Source organism: Macaca mulatta, chromosome X (assembly GCF_049350105.2).
Source record: "Macaca mulatta isolate MMU2019108-1 chromosome X, T2T-MMU8v2.0, whole genome shotgun sequence".
In the NCBI taxonomy this organism is placed as follows: Eukaryota; Metazoa; Chordata; class Mammalia; order Primates; family Cercopithecidae; genus Macaca; species Macaca mulatta.
Window position 1 is genome coordinate 3457601 of NC_133426.1, and position 12301 is coordinate 3469901.

General features: G+C 48.9%; 3 non-coding genes across 3 annotated transcripts; all 3 read right to left on the bottom strand.

Annotated features, from left to right (window-relative positions):
* Window positions 1–1359: 1359 nt before the first annotated feature.
* TRNAI-GAU (transfer RNA isoleucine (anticodon GAU)) lies at window positions 1360–1433 on the bottom strand. Its single transcript has one exon. It is a non-coding gene; the product is annotated as a tRNA-Ile (tRNA).
* A 333-nt stretch (window positions 1434–1766) lies between these two features.
* On the bottom strand, window positions 1767–1840 carry TRNAI-GAU (transfer RNA isoleucine (anticodon GAU)). Its single transcript has one exon. It is a non-coding gene; the product is annotated as a tRNA-Ile (tRNA).
* Window positions 1841–2165: 325 nt separating this feature from the next.
* On the bottom strand, window positions 2166–2239 carry TRNAI-GAU (transfer RNA isoleucine (anticodon GAU)). Its single transcript has one exon. It is a non-coding gene; the product is annotated as a tRNA-Ile (tRNA).
* Between the last annotated feature and the right edge of the window lie 10062 nt (window positions 2240–12301).

A 12301-nucleotide genomic window follows, 5' to 3' on the forward strand; every position in this document is an offset into this window, starting at 1 on the left:
CAGATGATCCGCTTGCCTCGGCCTCCCAAAGTGCTGGCATTACAGGCATGAACCACTGCACCTGGCCCGAGTCAATCTTTCCTAGCTGCTTCCCAAGAAGGGATTTATGACAACTGAGTTCTTTTGAGATCTTTTGGAAGCTCTGCTTTTCAGCAGGTAAGAAATTTCAGCAATTCAAATGCCTTCTGCTCAAAATAATTTTCATGCCACCGTGGCACATTCTAAACCCCTTCAAGTTCAGGAAACTTGAGGGCAGCAACCTCCACCGACTCCTCTGTGCTCTGTCCCTTCATCTAACCCGGCACGACTATTACAAGATGTGACATCCAACTTGTGTACAGGCTTCTATTTTAGTTGTCAGCCTACCCAGGCTCTCCTAACTTTGCTTATAATAACAGCAGCGCCATCAGCTGGCATTTGTTGAGAACTTTTACTACACCCTGGCACTTACCAAGGTTTTAAGCCAGTAGTCTGTAGATTTTGAGCAGCTACTGATTTAGGTCAGAGCTGGTAGATGTTTCCACTGGAGAATTTTCAAAAACAGGTGGAGCCCCCGCTGGATCCTGACAGAAAATGGCACTGACCCTACACAACTGGCTTTGTTCAACTGAGCACACCTGAACATCCTGGAAACTTGAACCACCAGTGCGAAATTCATCCACTTGCTCTGGCTGCAAAATGCAGAACCAACAGGAAAAAATGTGAAGCCTAAGATGTCTCTGAAAAGAAACGAGGGGGAAAAAAAAAAGAGCAAGAGAAGGTTTCCAGAGGCTTCCACAACCACAACGCCTCTCTAAAAATATGGCAGTCATCTACTGGCTGGTCACTTTCTCCACGTGGCTTGGGATTTGTGTCTCACTTACCGTTTTGCTCCTCACCTAGAACGGTGCTGGACATGCCGCAGCCTTAGATACCATCTGTGGAATGCATTCATTCCAGACCTGGATTTACAATCCTAAGACTTCCCCGCAAGGCGACCAAGGGAACACGGTGACATATGGGAGCACCTGTCTTCACTGGGCGATTCCACAGCCTCAGGAACCGCGGGGATGGCAGCGGGTGGGGACTGAGGGCCAGAGATATGGATGGCTTTGGATGTCCTGAGTGCCCTGCAGGTGGCGGATGGTGCAGGGACTCGGGTGGGGGGGGGGGAGGCCACCGCCCCAGCGCATGCCCGGTACCTCCCGATCTCCCCAGTAGTCTGCCCTCCACAACCTCTGGGCGGGGAGTCCAAGAGATCCCGCAATTCTCTCCTACCCGGACGCTGCTCACAGTACCTGAATGGGCATTTTTCACAAACGGTTGTATAAAGAGTTCCTTGTGGGGTGGCGGCAGAAAAAAAAGGCTAAGATAAGACTATGGCCGGTGCGGGAATCGAGCCCGCGACCTTGGCGTTATCAGCACCACGCTCTTACCAACTGAGCTAACCGACCTCCTGACGCCACAGTGCCGCTGGAGCGTATAAAAAGGCTCCACGTTCGCGCCCCTCCACGAGCGATTCCTTGTGAAGCCAGCGCGCAGCTGGCTGCCTCCCGCTTTCCCCGAGTTGGGGGCTCTGGTGAGGAGCCACTGCCCCAGCCCTGACCGGGTTCCTCCTGCTCTTCCCTGCCAGGCTGCCCTCGACAACCAATGGGCGGAGACGGAGAGATCCCGCAATTCGCTCCCACCTGCACGCCGCTCACAATACTTGAAAGGCGTATTTTCCACAAACAGTTATATAAAGAGTTCCTTGCGGGGTGGCAGCGGGGTGAAAAAACGTAAGACCATGGCCGGTGCGGGAATCGAGCCCACGACCTTGGCGTTATCAGCACCACGCTCTTACCAACTGAGCTAACCGACCTCCTGACGCCATAATTCCGCTGGAGCATATAAGAGGGCTCCACGTTCGCGCCCGTCCACTAGCGATTCCTTGTGAAGCCAGCGCGCAGCTGGCTGCCTCCAGCTTTCCCCGAGTTGGGGACTCTGGTGAGGAGCCACCACCCCAGCGCTGACCGGGTTCCTCCCGCTCTTCCCTGCCAGGCTGCCCTCGACAACCCCTGGCCGGAGACGGAGAGATCCCGCAATTCGCTCCCACCTGCATGCCGCTCACAGTACTTGAAACGCGTATTTTTCACAGTTATATAAAGAGTTCCTTGCGGGGTGGCGAGAAAAAAATGCTAAAATTATGGCCGGTGCGGGAATCGAGCCCACGACCTTGGCGTTATCAGCACCACGCTCTTACCAACTGAGCTAACCGACCACCTGACGCCACGGTGCCGTTGGAGCTTATAAAAGGGCTCCACGTTCACGCCCGTCCACGAGCGATTCCTTGCCAAGCCCGCACGCCTCTGGCTGCCTGCTGCTTTCCTGGAGCTGCGGGGACTCTGGTGAGGAGCCATCGTCCCAGCGTTGGCCGGGTCCCTCCCACTCTTCCCTGCCAGGCTGCCCTCGACAACCTATAGAGTCCAAGAAATTCCGCAAGTCGCTCCTGCCTTCACCGGGCTTACAGAACCTGAAAAGCACATTTTGAAAAAGAGTTGCATAAACAGTTCATGGGAAAGAAACAAGAAACAAACAAAAAACTGGGACTAGGGCCGATGCGTGGATCAAGCCCACCACCATGGCATTATCAGCACTACGCGCCCACCAACTGAGCTAACCGACCACCCGACCACCTAGTGTTGCCCCAGCGTCTAAAAGGGCTGCATGTTCGCGCCGGCCCGCGACTGACTCCTTACAGACCCCACGCCACTGGCTGCCTCCCGTGTGGCCCCAGCTGCGACTTTTGACCTCCTCACTGTCATCCCCATTGGGTGGATGCAGAAACTGACACCTAGGGGACTTCAAGGAGAAGGGAGGCGGCTTCCTACAGGGAACCGCACGCTTTCACAGGGAAAATGCAAATTGCACATGGGAGGTTTGGCTCTGCAGTGAGGTTTTCAAACATACCAATTCAATGCTGTTTTTAACTCTGAAAATCCTGCGGCCTGGCAACATCGTGTATCATGAGTCTTTTAGCATGGTTAAATCAAGCTCAGAAAACACAGAAAACCAAAGGCCAAAAGAACCACCGAATTCCCTATCGCCAAAAAATAACGGCTGCAGGGGGTCTTGACCTCCTTCTGGTTGATTTTTTTTTTCTTTCACTGTCCATGTGTATTTCAATATATATACATGGAATCCTTGGGCTGGGAGCAGTGGCTCATGCCTGTAATCCCAGCACTCCGGAATAAATTAATAAATTGATGGAATCCGAGGCCTTGCTTGAAACAGTGTATTTTGTCTTCCTTTTTGCACTTAGTAGTCTATCATTAAGCATATGCCTAAATAATTTCAAATGTCATTTTAAATGATTCCTGAGTGTTTTGAGTGGACAAACTATAGCTATCTCTCCTTTCATTTTTCGTCTTTTCTTTCAGTATTGGAAAATGTATTCATTTTGCTCTCAGTTGTAAACTGACAACATGAATGAATCATATGGAATAAGGTAGAAGGGTTGCAACAGCTGCTGGGTGGACAATGACAGTACCCACCGTAAAAGCATAGTATCTGTATGCAAAAATATATATAGAGAGACAAAGAAAATGCTGAGAAGACAAACCACCACCGTGTCCACTACCCAGACTGTATGACCCAGGGGCATGCTGGTCTCTTAGAGGGCCTGACTATAGTATGCTGCTGTGGCCCTCCCACTCCAGGAACACAAGAAGGGACCACTAGCTTTCTAACACTGTACATTCTGCCCTGATTATTCCACTAAACTGCTTGGACTGATGTATCATCAGGGTTCCCTGTCACAAGCGGCAGAAACTGAATCTACCTGATTTCAAGTTTTTATATAAAGGATATTAGGCTAGTCAACCTACCACGAGCGAGGCTAGAGGACACTCGGTTAAGAAAAATGGACACTCAGTCAAGACATACCCATTCAGCCTGGCAGTGCCCTGGCCCCCAATTAGCTCTGAGTCAAAGAAACCTAATCCCTATCCTCATGGAGCTCACCGCACAGCAAAGCAGGCAGGTATTACAGTGAAGAGAGAAGTTTAGGTGTTGTGCTGGGAGGCTGGGCTAGTTTCCTGAAGTCTGGGACACGTACTGTGTGCAAAGGACAAGGATGGATGGATGAGCAGGCCAAAGGGGTGCAGCCCTCTCAGTGTACTGGTGGGGGTGCAGACATCCTTTCCATTTTGCTTACAGCTGAATGAACATTCAGAGCCTAGCACACTCTCTGGCATAGCATGCCTCCAATAGGTAAGAGTCATGCGTTTAAACCCGGCAGATCAAGTCATTTCTCTGTTCACACTCTCCCCTTTTGGACCAGCCCTAACAGGTCTGCCAAATTTAGCAAATAGAGATCAAGATGTCAAGTTAAAATTTAATTGCAGAAAAACAATGAAGCATTGTTTTAGTGTATGTCCCATGCCATATTTGGGCCATATTTATACTAAAAGAGTATCTGTGCTGTATCTGACCTCTTCCTGTTGGGAGCAGTCCTCATGTCCAAGTCTGACCTGTGGTGGGCTGTTCACCGGGACTTGAACCCCATAGGGCTTGCAAAAATGCCTCTGTAAAATGGTCATGGGCTCAGTGATTTCATGTATCACTCTGCTTTAAAGCTTTAATTGGCAAAGAGCCAAAAAAGTCCACAAATACTACATTTCTCCATGAAAAGTGTCCACAACAGTGTCTTCCTCTGAAAAAGGTGTGTCTTTTACATTTTAATGCAGGAAAGACTCCCGCAATAATGATCAGCAGAAAAAAAGATAAAAGAAAGAGACATTTTGCAGAAACAGATGCAGAAGACAGAGTGTAAGGTACACAGATGTGCTTTGGTCAAGGATAGGGCAAGGTAAACATCCTGCATGACTCGGCGAGTTTGGTGTGCAAGTGCATAACTCCACTTGTTATATAATCACAGCTATGTAGCCATAACATGGGAAGGCTCATCACCTGGCTCAGAGCCACTATTGTTTGCAAAAGGTATGACTGTCCTGCTGACACTGGGCATATGGAGGCACACCCAGAGAAAGAGAGAGATACAGCCAGAACTGCCCACCTTGCAGAGGGACATGGGGGAGCCAGAACATAGCACAGCTTGTGCCCACAGAAAGAGTCATGCGGCTGACCCTGTAGGGAAACTCAGCCATGCAGCTGTGCGTGGAACGACAGAAGCCATAGAGCTGAAGCAGACAGCCAAGACAGACACAGACAGTGTGAGAGAGCTGCTGATGAGAAAGCTAGTGTAAGAGAGCTGCTGAATAAAATATACTTCATCTGCCAACGGCCCTGAGTGTTCCTTCAGCTATCCACCCACTTCCCTCTGACCTCAACCTGACCCTGAACCTGACAGTCTTCCTCTAAAAAAGGAGTGTCTTTTTAATTTTAATGCTGCAGGAAAGACCCCAGCAATTGATGAGCAGTGGAAAAGAGACCATTTTGCTTAAACGGATGCAGAAGACAAGGGGTAAAGTGTTTAGGTCAGATCTGCCCCTCAGATAATGTATTTTAAGAAAAGTCAGTTTTGGGGCCAAGCATGGTGGCTCACGCCTGCAATCCCAGCACTTTGGGAGGCCGGCAAAGAGACAAAATGAAAGAGACATTTTGCTGAAACATGTGAGGAAGATGGACAAGGAGTAAAGTGTTTAAGTCAGTTTTGCCTGCCAGATTAGCTATTTTAAGAAAAGTCAGCTTTGGGGCCAAGCACAGTGGCTCACACCTGCAATCCCAGCACTTTGAGAGGTCGATGTAGTAGGATTGCTTGGGGCCAGGAGTTTGAGACCAGCCTGGGCAACACAGCAAGACCCAACCCTATTAAAAAATAATAATAGAAAGGGGGGAAAAAAAAACCAGCGAGCAAACAAAATGAAAAGGTACAACTATGAATGGTAGGGATTTAAAGCCATTCTTCACAGAGGAAAATGAACCAAGCAGTGTCTCTTCATCCAGAGTCCTTCTGGAAGGTTCCAAGGGGTAGGGTTTGTGATATGATTAGCCCAGGACAGTTTTCCAGGGGGGATGAAGAGAAGAAGGAAGAGAGAGAGAAGGGAGTGGGTAAGGAGAGAGAGATGAAGAGACAGAGACAGGAAGGGAGAGACTTCAAAATAGAAGGAGGAAGGGAGGAGAGACAGAGAAAGAGGAACAGAGACAGAGAAATAGAGATACGGAGAGAGATCCAAAGAGAGAAAGAGGGAGAGACATATAGACAGAAGAAATAGAGACAGGGGGAGGACGGACATGGTGGCTCACGCCTGTGATCCCAGCACTTTGGGAGGCCGAGGTGGGTGGATCATTTGAGGTCAAGAGTTCGAGACCAGCCTGGATAACATGGTGAAACCCCATCTCTACTAAAAAAACAAAACAAAACATACACACTCATACAAATTAGCTGGGTGTGGCAGTGCTCACCTGTAACCCCAGCAACTCAGGAGGCTGAGGCAGGAGAATCACTTGAACCTGGGAGGTGGAAGTTGCAGTGAGTTGAGGTCCCGCCACTGTACTCCAGCCTGGGCCTCAGAGTAAGACTTGTCTCAAAAACAAAACAAAAAAACTGTATCTGTTTCATCTACCAGTCACACTGTTTCATTTTCATTTTACTACCAGTAACATAAAATATTTCTCTATGGGCCAGAGACAGTAGATCACACCTGTAATCCCAGTGCTTTGGGATGCTGAGACGGGAGGATTGCTTGTGGCCAGGAGTTCAGGGCGGCCTGGGAAACATAGCGAGACCCTGTCTCCACAAAACATTTAAAAATTAGTCAGGCATAATGGTGCATGACTGTAGCCCCAGGTACTCTGGAGGCTAAGGCCGGAGGATCGTTTGTGCCTGGGAGTTCGACGCTGCCATGAGCTGTGATCAGTTCGGCCTGGGTGAGAAAGCAAGACTTCGTCTCAACAAAACCCCAAAACAACAACAAAATATGTATACACACAGACAGACAACCTAAACCCTATTGTTTTAGGATAACCACAGCAGCAAAGCTGGCCTAATATTCATCCTCTATCCTGACTGGCTTACCCTGTGGGTATTATGCTTCGTGCTTGCTTGTGTGTTTATTTCATTCAGCGAACGTTTACTACATATTTCTGGATAAATACGTATACACCAGCCAAGACCTAGCCTCACCCTTGAGATGGTGGGAAGTTTCCCTGCCATGCCTTAGTCCTCGAAGACCTGCTGAATCAGATCTCCCGGGGCGGAGACCCCATCTGCCTTTCAAAAGCTCCACTGATTCTGAAGGCAGACAAGGTTCCCTATGGAATGCAGACAGGTGAGGCAGCCAGGAAAAATGTCATCATGGTACCACAGGTGCAATAAAGAGGCAGAGTGGCCCAGAGGTGGTGCGCTGCCCAGAAGCAGTGATCTCTGAGAGGCATTTTGAAGGCTGGGAATTATTGCCAGGTAGGGCATTCTGAGTATAAAGAAAAACATGTAAATGCATGGATGCATGAAAAGGGGCAGGCATGTTGGATGGAACTGGACATTTCTAGGGGGTGGGAAGAGGGAGGATGGGGAGAGACACGGGCCTCCATCTGACCCAAGTGTGTACACTGGTCCGTGCTTCTGATCCACAGCAGGCCACTGGGCCTTCTGCTGTGGTTGCTGAAATGCACCCCACCACCTGCCCCAGAACCTGCCTCTCCTCTTCTGCATTTTCAACTCAGACTCACCCTTTCAAATCTAGTTCCAATACCGCTTCTTCCACAAAGCTGCTTCTGATCGCCTCAGCCAGAAACAGTCTCCCTTCCGCGAACTACATTTAGTTCTTCATCACTATCTTTAGCTTTCTGGCCTTGATTAGAAGGTATCTGGGTCGTGTTTTATCTCCTGTTAGTTCATAAGCTACTGAGGGGCAAAGTACACATCCAGTTTGCCTTCGTGGCCTCCATGACACAGCTGGGGCTGAAAAAGTATTAGCAGAATGTGCTACAAAGGTACATTATTGGAGGTAGAACTGATATCATCTCCATCAGATTAGCTACAGAATAAGTCCCATCGTGCTGCCTAACCCTGACTAAGTTTGCTTTTACTTTATGAAAAATATGTCATTTTTTGACTCCATTCCAAACCCAAAAAGCTGTGGTCACATTCAGCAGGGTGTGCTGGGGAGAACAAGGGCTCTGGAGAGCAGCCACACCTGAGGGACCTTGGGCAAAGCCACTCAACCTCCCTGAGCTTGTTTCCCACCTGCAAAATGCTGGCACGGAAACACTGCGGCAAGCTAAGCAACGCAGCACGGTGCCCGGCAGAGAGCAGAGGCTCTGCAGATGGCAGTCCCGGGATGGCATCTTGCAGCCTTCTGACCCAGACCAAAGTCCAAGAAGGTCGAGTTACCCAAGGTCACACCTCTAGAGAGTGTGGCATCTGGGCAGGATCATACGCGTCTTCCTAAACCTTAGTAAGACAACTCTCCACTCTTGATGATCAACTGGATACAACCACCCCAGGCAGCTAAAAGCACGAGTGAAGTCAAAAAAACTCAGGAGTGAAGATGGCCGATTCTCTTCTCTAATGCATCGCTTCTAGTGGAAAAAGCTCTCTTCTTTTGGCAGTTTTGGGATGAGACTAATTTTATTTACAACCCCAGCACTGAAATGACACAGAATTTTACAGATGCCATGTAGGACCTGTGGCTTCAGGTGCTATGCTACACCCTCTGGACTTGGGAGACCATGCTGTAGTTCCAAGTCCCCCAGCAGCTGAAAGCTGTGTGGCCCAGGAAGTAAACCTACTGAGAAACGATGTATTGTGTGTACACAGGGTGCTTTCACATATCCCAAACATTCAGTGTGTATTCAGGCACTGTGCTGGCCATTGTGGTTACAAATCAGTCATCACCACTCAGGGTGGTAAGTCCTGCAGTGAACTAGTATATTGTGCTTAACCATGTTCTTAGCCTGGGCTGCGGGCGCATTTTCACAAATAGTTGCATAAAGAGCTCATGGAATTAAAAAAAAAAAAAAAAAAAAGGCTATGTGTGTGGCTGATGCGGGAACCGAGTCCACCACACCACATTAGCAACCACCTTAGGACCAGCGCAGTGGCTCACGCCTGAAATCCCAGCAGTTTTGGAGGCCGAGGTCGACAGATCACAAGGTCAAAAGTTTGAGACCAGCTTGGCCAATATGGTGAAACCCCGTCTCTAGTAAAAATACAAAAAAAATTAGCTGCCTGGTGGCAGGCGCCTGTATTCCCAGCTACTTGGGAGGCTGAGGCAGGAGAATTGCATGAGAATTGCTTGAATATGGGAGGCAGAGGATGCAGTGAGCCAAGATCACGCCACTGCACTCCAGCCTGGGCAACAGAGCCAGACACCGTTTCAAAAACAAAACAGGAAGAAATAGAGACCGGGGAGGCTGGACACGGTGGCTAACACCTGTAATCCCAGCACTTTGGGAGGCCTAGGCAGGCGGATCATCTGAGGTCAGGAGTTGAAGACCAGCCTGGACAACATGGCGAAAGCCTACTGAAAGTCCAAAAATTAAATGGGCATGCTGGCAGGCGCCTGTAATCCCAGCAACTCAGGAGGCTGAGGTGGAAGAACTGCTTGAACTCGGGAGGCAGAGGTTGCAGTGAGCTGAGATCGCGCATTGCATTCCAGCCTGGGCAACAAGAGCAAGACTCCGTATCAAAAAAAAAAAATAAAGAAAAGAAAAAAAAATAGAGACAAGGAAAGACAGAAATAGAGAAACAGAAAATGATATGGTTTGGCCATGTCCCCACTGAAATCTCAACTTGAATTGTATCTCCCAGAATCCCTCGTGCTGTGAGAGGGGTCCAGGATAGGTAATTGAATCATGGTGGCCAGTCTTTCATGTGCTATTCTGGTGATAGTAAGTCTTACGAGATCTGATGGGTTTATCAGGGGTTTCCGCTTTTGCTTTCTCCTCATTCTCTCATGCTGTCACCATGTAAGAAGCGCCTTTCACCCGCTGCCATGATTACGAGACTTCCTCAGCCATGTGGAACTGTAAGTCAAATTAAACCTCCTTTTCTTCCCAGTCTTTTTTGTATCAGCAGCGTAAAAACAGACTAATACAGTTAATTGGTACCGGGAGTGGGGCATCGCTGAAAAGATACCCAACAATGTGGCAGCAACTTTGGAAACGGGTAATAGGCAGAGGTTGGAACAGTTTGGAGGGCTTAGAATAAGGCAGGAAAATGTGGAAATGTTTGGAACTTCCTAGAGACTTACTGAACGGCTTTGGCCAAAACGCTGATAGCGATATGACAATAAGGTCCAGGCTGAGGTGGTCTCAGATAGAGATGAGCAACTTCTTGGGAACTAGAGCAAAGGTGACTCTTGTTATGTTTTAGCGAAGAGACTGGCGGCATTTTGCCTCTGCCCTAGAGATTTGTGGAACTTTGAACTTGAGAGAGATGACTTAGGATATCTAGCGGAAGAAATTTCCAAGCAGCAAAGTATTCAAAATGTGCCTTGGGTGCTGTTGAAAGTATTCTGTTTTAAAAGGGATACAAGCATAAAAGTTCAGAAAATGTGCAGCCTGATGATGCAGTAGAAAAGAAAAATCCATTTTCTGGGGAGAAATTCAAGCCAGCTGCAGAAATTTGCATAAGTAGCAAAGAGCCTAATGTCACTCCCCAAGACCATGGGGTAAATATCTCCAGGCCCTGTCACAGACCTTCACAGCAGCCCCTCCCATCACAGGCCCAGAGGTCCAGGAGGAAAAAGTGGTTTTGTGGGCTAGGCCCAGGGTCTCTACGCTGTGTGCAGCCTAGGAACTTGGTGCCCTGTGTCCCAGCTGCTCCATCTGTGACTGAAAGGAGCCAATGTAGAGCTCGGGCTGTGGCTTCAGAGGGTGGAAGCCCCAAGTCTGGGCAGCTTCCATGTGGTGTTGAGCCTGCAGATGCACAGAAGTCAAGAACTGAGGTTTGAGAACCTCTGCCTAGATTTCAGAAGATGTATGGAAATGCCTGGATGTCCAGGCAAAAGTCTGTGGCGGGGCGAGGCCCTCATGGAGAACCTCTGCTAGCGCAGTGCAGAAGGAAAATGTGGGGTCGGAGGCCCCACACAGAGTCCCTACTGGGGCACTGCCTAATAGAGCTGTGAGAAGAGGACCACTGTCTTCCAAATCCCAGAAAAGTAGATCCACCAACAGCTTGCACCTTAGGCCTGGAAACACAACAGACACTCAATGTCAGCCCATGAAAGCAGCTGGGAGGGAGGTTGTAACCTGCAAAACCACAGGGGCGGAGCTGCCCAAGACCATAGGAATCCACCTCTTGCACCTGATTTGAGACCTGGAGTCAAAGGAGATCATGTTGGAGCTTTAAGATCTGACTGCCCTGCTGGACTTTGGACTTGCATGGGCCCTGTAACCCCTTTGTTTTGGCCTATTTCTCCCATTTGGAACGGCTGTATTGACCCAATACCTGTATCCCTATCGTATCTAAGAAGTAACTGGCTTGCTTTTGATTTTACAGGCTCATAGGTGGAAGGGACTTGCCTTGTCTGACTGTGGACTTTTGGGTTAATGCTGAAATGAGTTAAGTCTTTGGCGGGACTGTTGGGAAGGCACAATTGGTTTTGAAATGTGAGGACATGAGATTTGGAGGGGCCGGGGTGGAATTATATGGTTTGGCTGTGTCCCCACCGAAATGTCAACTTGAGTTGTATCTCCCAGAATACCCACGTGTTGCGGGAGGGACTCAGGGGGAGGTAATTGAATCATAGGGGCCAGTCTTTCCCGTGTTATTCTCATGATAGTGAGTAAGTCTCACGAGATCTGATGGGTTTTCAGGGGTTTCTGCTGTTACTTTCTCCTCATTCTCTCTTGCTGCTGCCATGTAAGAAGTACCCTTCGCCCTCCGCCATGATTATGGGACTTACCCAGCCATGTGGAACTGTAAGTCAAATTAAACCTCCTGGCCCAGCATGGTGGCTTATGCCTGTAATCTCAACACTTTGGGAGGATGAGGCGGGTGGATCACCTGAGGTCAGGAGTTCCAGACCAGCCTGGCCAACATGGTGAAACCCCGTCTCTACCAACAGTACAAAAATTAGCCAGGCGTTGGGGCACGCACCTGTAATCCCAGCTACTCAGGAGGCTGAGGCAGGAGAATTGCTTGAACCCGGGAGGTGGAGGTTGCAGTGAGCCTAGATCATGCCACTGCACTTCAGCCTGGGTGACAGGAGCAAGATTCCGTCTCAAAAAAAAAAAAAAAAAAAAGAAATTCAACCTCCTTTTCTTCCAAGTCTAGGGTATGTCTTTGTCAGCAGCATAAAAACGACTAATACAGAGAGTAATGCACAGAGACACAGAAAGAGGGAAAGACAAAAAGAGAAACACAGAGAGGGAG